The sequence below is a fragment of the Protomyctophum parallelum genome, assembly GCF_964188405.1.
Source record: "Protomyctophum parallelum genome assembly, chromosome: 14".
NCBI lineage: Eukaryota > Metazoa > Chordata > Actinopteri > Myctophiformes > Myctophidae > Protomyctophum > Protomyctophum parallelum.
In genome coordinates, this window is record NC_139709.1 from 27,273,678 (window position 1) to 27,282,903 (window position 9,226).

At 40.5% G+C, this 9,226-nt stretch overlaps 1 pseudogene across 1 annotated transcript in view; it reads left to right on the forward strand.

Moving 5' to 3' along the window:
• LOC310870937 (5'-AMP-activated protein kinase subunit gamma-1-like) overlaps nt 1-8,562 on the forward strand; it is a 30,436-nt pseudogene extending 21,874 nt beyond the window's left edge. Inside the window, exons 6-16 of the transcript XR_014571081.1 lie at nt 219-329; nt 1,022-1,102; nt 2,471-2,529; nt 2,628-2,673; nt 2,805-2,859; nt 2,963-3,089; nt 3,640-3,804; nt 3,924-3,961; nt 4,179-4,324; nt 5,263-5,356; nt 6,471-8,562. The product of XR_014571081.1 is annotated as a 5'-AMP-activated protein kinase subunit gamma-1-like (transcript). The remainder of the gene's footprint in view (nt 1-218; nt 330-1,021; nt 1,103-2,470; nt 2,530-2,627; nt 2,674-2,804; nt 2,860-2,962; nt 3,090-3,639; nt 3,805-3,923; nt 3,962-4,178; nt 4,325-5,262; nt 5,357-6,470) is intronic.
• Nucleotides 8,563-9,226: the final 664 nt, after the last annotated feature.

Here is a 9,226-nt window from a genome sequence, read left to right on the forward strand (position 1 = left end):
TTTTCGACATGCCTCCATTGCAGGTGCTTTATGGTTGTTTCGAGTGCTAGTCTGACTCTGTCAGGTGGAGCAGCCATTTACTCTTTAAGTGGCCCTGAGTGGTGCAAGTAATGGTTCTATAGTAGTATAGACTCTGGGAGGAAATCCAGCATCACAGGAGCTGTCGGTTCACTCCCTCTTCTTCTAAATGTTTTTCTCTCTCCTGCTGTTCCTTGCAGCTGCTGAACCGGAGAGTGATATTTACATGCGCTTTATGAAGTCGCACAAGTGCTACGACATTGTCCCCACTAGCTCAAAGCTGGTTGTGTTTGACACGGCACTGCAAGTAAGTGCTGATCCCTTCTTGTGCAGCTGTACACTCTCACTGTTTCTGATGACACATGCACACACACACACACACACACACACACACACACACACACGCTGATGAGCACACACACTGATGAGCACACCTTTGTGAACAAGTGAACGTAGACACAAACACAATGTTATGCATAGTGGGCAGTTTCAGTATTCAGTATGTGATATTGACATTTCCCACTGTGCCATAAAGTGAAGTTAATGTTCCACAGGAATTCTGTAGCATTTGGCCACAATGGCCATGGAGAATTTTGTTTTAAGATGGTTGTGAAATTGGCATAAGGCTGTTAACCAGTAATCTTGGGGCTGTTTAAGCTCTTTGATGTGTACTCACTACATCCAGCCTTATCTGAACGAAAGGGAAATGCTAAGGTCAAAACAAATCCACCAGGAATTAAAAATCCACCACTGTGAACTGAGTGTGCAACTCGCTCTCCCTCCCTCTCTCTCTCTCTCTCTCTCTCTCTCTCTCATTAGCAGGCAACAGTGCAGCACTCTCTCTCTCTGTTTCTGGCACAACAGCGCCCCATTGATCAAAAACACATTATACTGTACAACAAACATGCCAATAATTGGGGGATATTGAAAAAACTGCTAAATCTTTATTCAGCCGTTTCCATTTAAGCTCTTTAGTAATTGTTTTTGTCAATGTCCTTGATAGGTAAGAAAGCATTCTTTGCTTTGGTAGCCAACGGTGTACGTGCAGCTCCACTATGGGATACAGAGAAACAAAGCTTTGTGGGTAAGCGCCCTGAAAACTATTAAGCAGATAAGGAAAATGTCACAAATGCCTATTAATTCTCTGCATGTCTTAATGAATGCCTCAAGGAATTATAACTATTGTGTAGAGAATTAAAAGGGTGCATCAGTTGCAAAGTGCTATTGTGCTTCTCTGAAACGGGCCTGAATGTGTTTTGAACCTGCAAGAGTTGTTTTTTTGCCTGTGGCGTATAACGTTGTTTTGAGCTAAAGTCATTTAGTATTTCCATGCGCCATTAGGCACTGCAATAACTATTGAAAGGTTAAGATATCTGTTACTCATTCAATGACCTATAGCCTATCTGAAGAAGTTATTACTTATATTCAAGGAAAATAACAAAGATATTCTACCAATTTCTATCTATCAGTTTCATTAACCATACGAACCCCAGAATCCCTATTCTGAGGTTGTCATGATAGGGGAAATTATCAGTAAAAGTAGCAGATCTACACGATCTGGCTTGTAGATTATTCTTTTCCGGCAAAGACTGGGGAAAAGGAGGGGACCAACTATAGTAGACCCCTGGGGGACACCAGTCAACAAAGCATGGTGTTTCATAAGAACCTTAATTGGTTCCCAATAATCAGGTTTGAATTATATAATCTATAGTGTCTGGGCATTTGACCCATTAAGAACTCATTAACCCATTAAGGCATTCTACAAATGCCTTCTAAATCAGTAGTTCTCACACTTTCAAGATTTTCAAGCCTGTATATCTGCTATTTTTTAATATAAAAAAAAAACAGATGCTTTTCTGGTTTTAATGGGTTAAAATGTAAAATAATATATATAACAATATATTGATGCCCACTGGCGTCATGACTCATGATGATGTGTTCTGGATTGGCTGAGTCATGATGTGTCTGGCCAAGATTTAATGCAAGTCAGCCCGTGCTTAATATTGAAAGCTATAGGGTGATGCACTTATATTGATACAAAACACTCAAAAGCTGTGGAAAGACAAAGTGAAGTGAAGTGAAGTGTGTGTGTGTGTGTGTGTGTGTGTGTGTGTGTGTGTGTGTGTGTGTGTGTGTGTGTGTGTGTGTGTGTGTGTGTGTGTGTGTGTGTGTGTGTGTGTGTGTGTGTGTGTGTGTGTGTGTGTGTGTGACGTTGAGACAGGAAGCATGTCTTATTTACTCTAACCTGCCAGTATTTTTTAACCTGGCATTCCTGACACATTTTTACGTATTTATGAAAAATAGATGTACGAGCTCACAACAACGTTACATCGTGACATGGTGTGAGCTTGTAGATGGGCTATTTAAATTAGTGGACACTGGCTGGTCTCAAACTTAACAAATGTAGTGGATTGTGTATTGCAAGGCTTGTTGACTGTGCAACCTATTTCAGGAATGCTGACAATCACAGACTTCATCATCATACTACACAGATACTACAAGTCACCAATGGTAGGTCTCCCTAAGAGGAGCTGATGTCTGCATGAGACTTGCTTATCCCATCGAGGATCTGTGTGCTTTCTGAACTGATTGGCGTCTCTTGTTCGCAGGTGCAAATATACGAGTTAGAGGAACATAAGCTTGAGACATGGAGAGGTTAGAAGCTTGTTTATAGTGGTGTATTGCCTGTTTTGCTGTTTGTTTCGCATTCTGTGACGGTTTTCAGTGCTGTTTTTATACAATGTACACAGAATTGAATCCATTCTCTCCCTTCTGATACTCCACAGAGGTTTACCTGCAAGCGACATTTAAGCCTCTTGTGAACATATCACCTGATGCAAGGTACATTGTTTGATCGTCGTAGATAATTAATTAATTCTCTGTTTTTGACGTGTGCGTCTGACTGTGTATTTGGTCATTAACGGCTCTGTTTTCGTTTTTGTAGTCTTTTTGAAGCGGTATACACTCTCATCAAAAACAAAATCCACCGACTGCCTGTCATCGACCCTGTCACAGGAAACGCACTTTATATTCTCACACACAAGAGGATCCTCAAGTTCCTGCAGCTCTTTGTGAGTTCCGGAGTTATTGATTCATTAGTGTTTAAGCCACATGGTATTCAATACTATGATAGATGATTAACTACTTAAGCCCTTTAATCTGTTTCATTATCTTAGAGAGAGAGAGAGAGAGAGAGAGAGAGAGAGAGAGAGAGAGAGAGAGAGAGAGAGAGAGAGAGAGAGAGAGAGAGAGAGAGAGAGAGAGAGAGAGAGAGAGAGAGAGAGAGAGAGAGAGAGAGAGAGAGAGAGAGAGAGAGAGAGAGAGAGAGAGAGAGAGGAGAGAGAGAGGAGAGAGAGAGAGAGAGATGAGAGAGAGAGAGAGAGAGAGAAAATATCTTGGAACGTTTCTGAACATTCAAAATAGGAACTACAGGGTTAATGTGGTTAAATTGTTCTGGTCAATCCTGGAATTGTATGAAAATGAATTGTGCTTTTGCCTCTCATTCATGTCATATCTGCTGCCACCTAGTGTTCATTGGGGCCATGACTAGAATGTCTGCAGGTTTAGGCAAGTAACTGCACAATGATGGTTTACTTCCAATTGTTGTGCATATGTTCCCAGGTGTGTGAAATGCCCAAACAGCTTTCATGAAACAAACCCTTGGCGAACTGGGGATCGGTACATACAACAATATTGCTTTCATCCACCCTGACACGCCCATCATCAAAGCCCTAAATATCTTTGTGGAGAGGAGGGTGTCTGCTCTGCCTGTGGTTGATGAATCGGGTACATACAAGAACTCTTGCATGTTGAAGCTCTATGTATGATTATACACAGTGTGTATGACATAAGATGAATGCACTCTTGACACTTTTCCTGTGCCCAAATATATTTTCTCCTTGCAGGCAAAGTTGTGGATATTTACTCCAAATTTGACGTCATAGTAAGTCTATGTTTTATGTTCTGCTCAAACTGAGTGTAATCAGTGTAAAATGTTTTATACATTTTTTTACTTTAGTGTAGTTGATGTCAGTTAAACTGTGTGTGTGTGTGTGTGTGTGTGTGTGTGTGTGTGTGTGTGTGTGTGTGTGTGTGTGTGTGTGTGTGTGTGTGTGTGTGTGTGTGTGTGTGTGTGTGTGTGTGTGTGTGTGTGTGTGTAGAACCTGGCTGCTGAGAAGACGTACAACAACCTGGACATTACCGTCACAAAGGCTCTGAAGCATCGCTGCAGTACTTCGAGGGAGTCATGAAGTGCCATAAGCTGGAGACACTGGAGACAATAGTGGACCGGATAGTTAGAGCTGAAGTGAGAGCACCCTTGCATAACCCTCCAGCTATGACATTTGTCAATTTACCGCACATTTTCTTACCAAACCATGTATGGCGGTGGTTTCGAAATTGTACAGTACATCATTCACCAGGGCAGGCAGATTAGGTTGATTGACGCGAAGGTAATGTGAAGTGGAAGCAAAGGTTTCCAAGAGCATGGTTTACTCTCCTCCACCTTCACCTGTCAAGTAGACATGGGCAACCTTTTAGGGTGCAAGATCACTTCTTGTCTTCCTACATCCTGACAGTTTTCTGAAAATTTCGATTTTTCAAAAATAGCGGACCTACAAGCTCGTAGCGCGAGCTTGTAGGTCGCTGCCAATTATAATGATACAAGCATGGAATAATAAATTGGTAATTTAATCAGAAACCTAACCTAAACTTAAAGAATAAGACAATAATTTAGGTAAGATGAATTCTGGTTAAAGAATGTCAAACTGTACTGAAGAAATAATTGATGCACATTTTAAAATACCTACGATGGCATATACATTCAACATTACAAAAGACTGTGGTGTTAAAATTCAACATTATAAAATAAAGTTATTACGTTATGTTTAACATCACATAATACATATATTGCAATGGCTATAAAATAATCAAAGCAGGTATTCCAAAGTATGGATTCCAGTATGAAATGAAACCCCCAAATATAAGTCCAGTCTAATCACCTGGTCGATCAAAAAGAGGTGGTTGCCCACCTTTCATGTAGTAGAACATTGATTTGACAACTTTTAATTGCACCCACAGGATTAAATTATTTGTCAAATGGTGTGTATGAAATCTATGTACAGCACTACAGGTTGGACACTGGAGAACATTCAACAGCTGAATGCTTAAAAATGCTTTAAAATATATATATTGAGGGGGGGCTTCATTGTGTGTGTGTGTGTGTGTGTGTCTGTCTGTCTCTAGGTCCATAGGTTGGTGGTAGTAGATGAACGTTCCAGTATCGAGGGTATCATCTCCCTGTCGGACATCCTTCAGGCTCTGGTTCTCAGCCCAGCAGGTATAGATGCCCAGCATTGCTAACCCCACACTCACCCTCCCCTCCTGGACTCTGAGCTCTTCTCCCCCACCCTGCACTGTAAAACCTGTATCAGGTAGGAAACGGGCATTTTGCCCTGGCTCTGGTCAACCACCTGGTGTGAGGCTGTTGCCAGTCTGTCTGATTGCCCTGCTAGATGCCAGCAGTGTGATGTAGTGTAGAATAGACTCCTTTCATTTTGATAAATCAAGGTGGAGAGTGGAGACAGCTAGGCGCTCGGGTGACGCATGTGGTAAAGTGCCTGGCTGCCCACCACAACGTTTCGAATCCACTGCGGCGCATCCAGCTTTGTCAAGCGTCTGTACGAACAAAATTGGCCCGTGTTCTCGGGAGGGAAGCCCGGCAGGGAGGGGGATATTTGTCACCGAATGTACTCCAACTGGCTGGGGGTGTCACCTGTCAGTGGAGAGTGTTGTTGGGTGGGTGGAGTTACTGGAGTAGGACTGAGGTGCTATGTCCTCCCGTTTGGGGCTCCTCACTGACAGGTGAATTAGTAGGGTATAGCAACAAGTGACAACACAAGTGTGTGTGTGTGTGTGTGGGGGGGGGGGGGGGAGGAAATAATTGGCATAATGACTAAAGTGGGGAGAAAAAAGGTACACATATTTGGTTACTCAATAAAGAAAAGGAGAAAAAAAAGTCTGCTCTGAGCTTTGAAATACATGTGCTAAGCATCTGCCTGCTACTGGTACTACTGTGCATGTCATGACAGATTAACATGTTTCATGTGTATGATGATTATGAACCCTGTCTCAGAAGGTTGTCATCGTGCTTGTGTTTTGTCATTGACAACCTGATTTATTGTGTCAACCTGCTTGTAACTGAATGATGTCAGAGATTCACTCAATGTCACTACTGAATCATTGCCATGTCTGAGATTGATTGCTGTACGCTTGGGCCATAACCTCATCAAAGGAAACATAACCTGTGATGTGACTGAAATGTGACACATCAACCACAACCAGCCCAACTCCTCCTCCCTTAAGCAGTGATAACCACAGCTGTGTTTTGTCATGTGGCTTGCCTTTCTTGTGTCCTAATTTGCTGTTTGTTCATCCTGTCTCCTCTGGTCAAGATGCCTGCAGAGAGGATAACCTGACAGAGTGAGAGGGAGGATGCGTCACCAGAACTGGAGACACAGTGGGAGAATCTTGGGTTCGAAGCGGGGATCACAGCTCTAGGCTGCGCAAGGCCAGTCTGAGAGTCGCAGAGCCGCCCACCGCTGATGCACTATAAAGGCTTGGAAACCAAAGAGCTAGATGCCTAAGTGGAAGTGAAGCTCCTACACTGGAGCATCGGCTGTCTGACTAGAACTGTTTTTGTTTCAATGTTCTGCTCAGACACACACACACACACTCTCATAAATAGATACAGAGGCACATTCTCCTCAGTTCATCTGCCCTGCTGAATTGATCTGTTGGAGGACTTTTAATGATAAAATAGGTCCTTGGTGTATTGGGTTGTGTTCCTGTATCATGCTGCTCTGTCATTTGCTTTTCAGCAGTGCCAAACTACTCTTTGTAGCATGACTCATACCAAGGTAAACATTCTACATTGATTGACCTCCTACTGTATCATCACAGTCAGGGAAACTGACAATGTCTCAGTGCTTGGTGAGAACCCAACCTTCCTTGAAAATACATTTATAATTTTTCTTCATACAGAATATGGTAATTTCATCAATGTTGTTCATCTTTTAGCCAGCAACATTGAAGCAATCTTGCTCAATATTTACTTATTTGTGCCTTTTGCTTGTCCTCACACTAAACAAGGTTTTAGTTGTGCCAAAAATGATTCCAAAGTGCATTTACTGTATTTGTATGTTCTTTTTGGATTTTCTTTTTGAAGAACATTGAATGTTGAAATACTGAGAAATATGTTTTCATCTGTTTGTTAATTTAGATTTCCTGCACAATACTCTTTTCAGAAACATTTATTTCCTGCTGCTCAGAACCGCATGAGTTAGACCAGTAATTCATTTTGGACTGTATTTTTCTTTTAAATCAGTCATAATTATTTATTCTCGTTTATTTATTAAGTTTCTCATCCCATAGTAGCTTTGTATCAGACAGCCAAAATATAAGACTGTTTAATCTGGTTTTATTTTAAAACCAGTCAATGGGCAAATATGAAGTAAAATACTGCAAACATTTAGATATCTATATCCAGAGCATTCTATGTACCTCGTGACATGAAACCCAACTGATCAAAAGGTTTTTCTTCACATCTATACAGAAAATCCTAGAATCTTATGTTCCACTTCAGATTCCTCCAATAAATACATTTTTTTTTAAATATATGTTTATTGGTAATAGGTTTTTCAACAATTTAGTACAGTTTGAACATACCATTTTTTTTTTCTCCCTCACCCCATCCCTCCCCCCAGTTATCGTCATCATCAAAACAATATAAAAAATAACATTAATAATTTAGTAGTACAGACATACAAAAACAAACATACATACAGACATATGATATAAACAGGATACAAAAATAATAATTTAAGCACAGATAACAAAAACAATATAAATAACAAATAAAATAAAACAAAATAAATACAATTATGCGTTGGGTTATTCGAGTTCAAGAAATAGTCAGTAATAAATACATTTTGAAATCATTTTGTGACACAAACATTGTAAAGGCAAGTGGATTATTATATTTAAGTGACTTAACAATATAAAGTCTCTGTCAGCCAAGAAATATGCTAGTTCAGGAGTTTCATTTCTCCTATATTGAAAGATGATTAGGATTCTATTGTCTACTTTTTCTTCCCTCATTTTATGTTTAAGCATAACGGACATAAAATATCTGAAACTTCGAATTCGAATGCAAAGCAACATGGTGTCCTACGGCTGTATTCCTGTGCTGTAGCTTGACAGGACTCATCTCTGTCTTTCACTGTAAATAGGAGCATTTTGAGCAAATGTGCCAGAGAAAGCTTTATTTTTATGAATGTTTCAAAAGATCGGCTTTAAAGAGACTGCGGTTTTAATGTTATTTTTGTAAATATACTGTGGCGATATGTTAAATTCAAAGACACTTTGTATCCGATCGAGACGTACTGTACATGTGCAAGCATGAGAAATTACACAAGTTATGAATGTTCTTTGTTTTACTTTTTTCTATTTTTCTGGCTGTAGAAAAATAAATTGACACTGAATGTACTTTCAAGATGAGTTCATTTTTGCTTCGTAATGCAACATTTGTTCACCATGGGTCGTTATGAATAATTGTAATTTTAAGTTAACTAACAACTAGAACATCAACTAAAAACTAGAAAAAGTGCTCTTCGGAGCACAGACCTCCACCAGGTCAGTGCATTAATTGTTAGAGTGCTCATAGATGGATCAAACGGATCCGTCTTGTGTCACATGACTATAAAGATCACGTGTACTGATTTGCATGATATTTGGACTAATATATATACAAAAAAAAACGAAGGTCGCAGTTATAACTATGGAATAGTGCATTTCCCGTGTGCACCATACATGGTGCCCAGGTCTCGTGACATCATGTGACATCATCAGGGATGGAGATCAGCAGGCTCTGGAGATCAGTGGAGACCCTGTCGCAGTTAATCCCATATATGCAGATCCCTGATGTCATAAATATTACAGCCAGTATGACCAGTGTGTACTGTGTAGGCATTGGTGTCACATTGACACATTCACAGCTTTATTACAGCTGTGTGAATGTGACGCCATGGCTGCTGCCTCCTTCTCACCTGCCCAACATGGATGAATGTCCTTACTCCTCCTGGTCATCAGCAGGACCCGAACACACACGCACGCGCATTAATTTCTTCCAGTTTTTATACTCGTAGTCAGA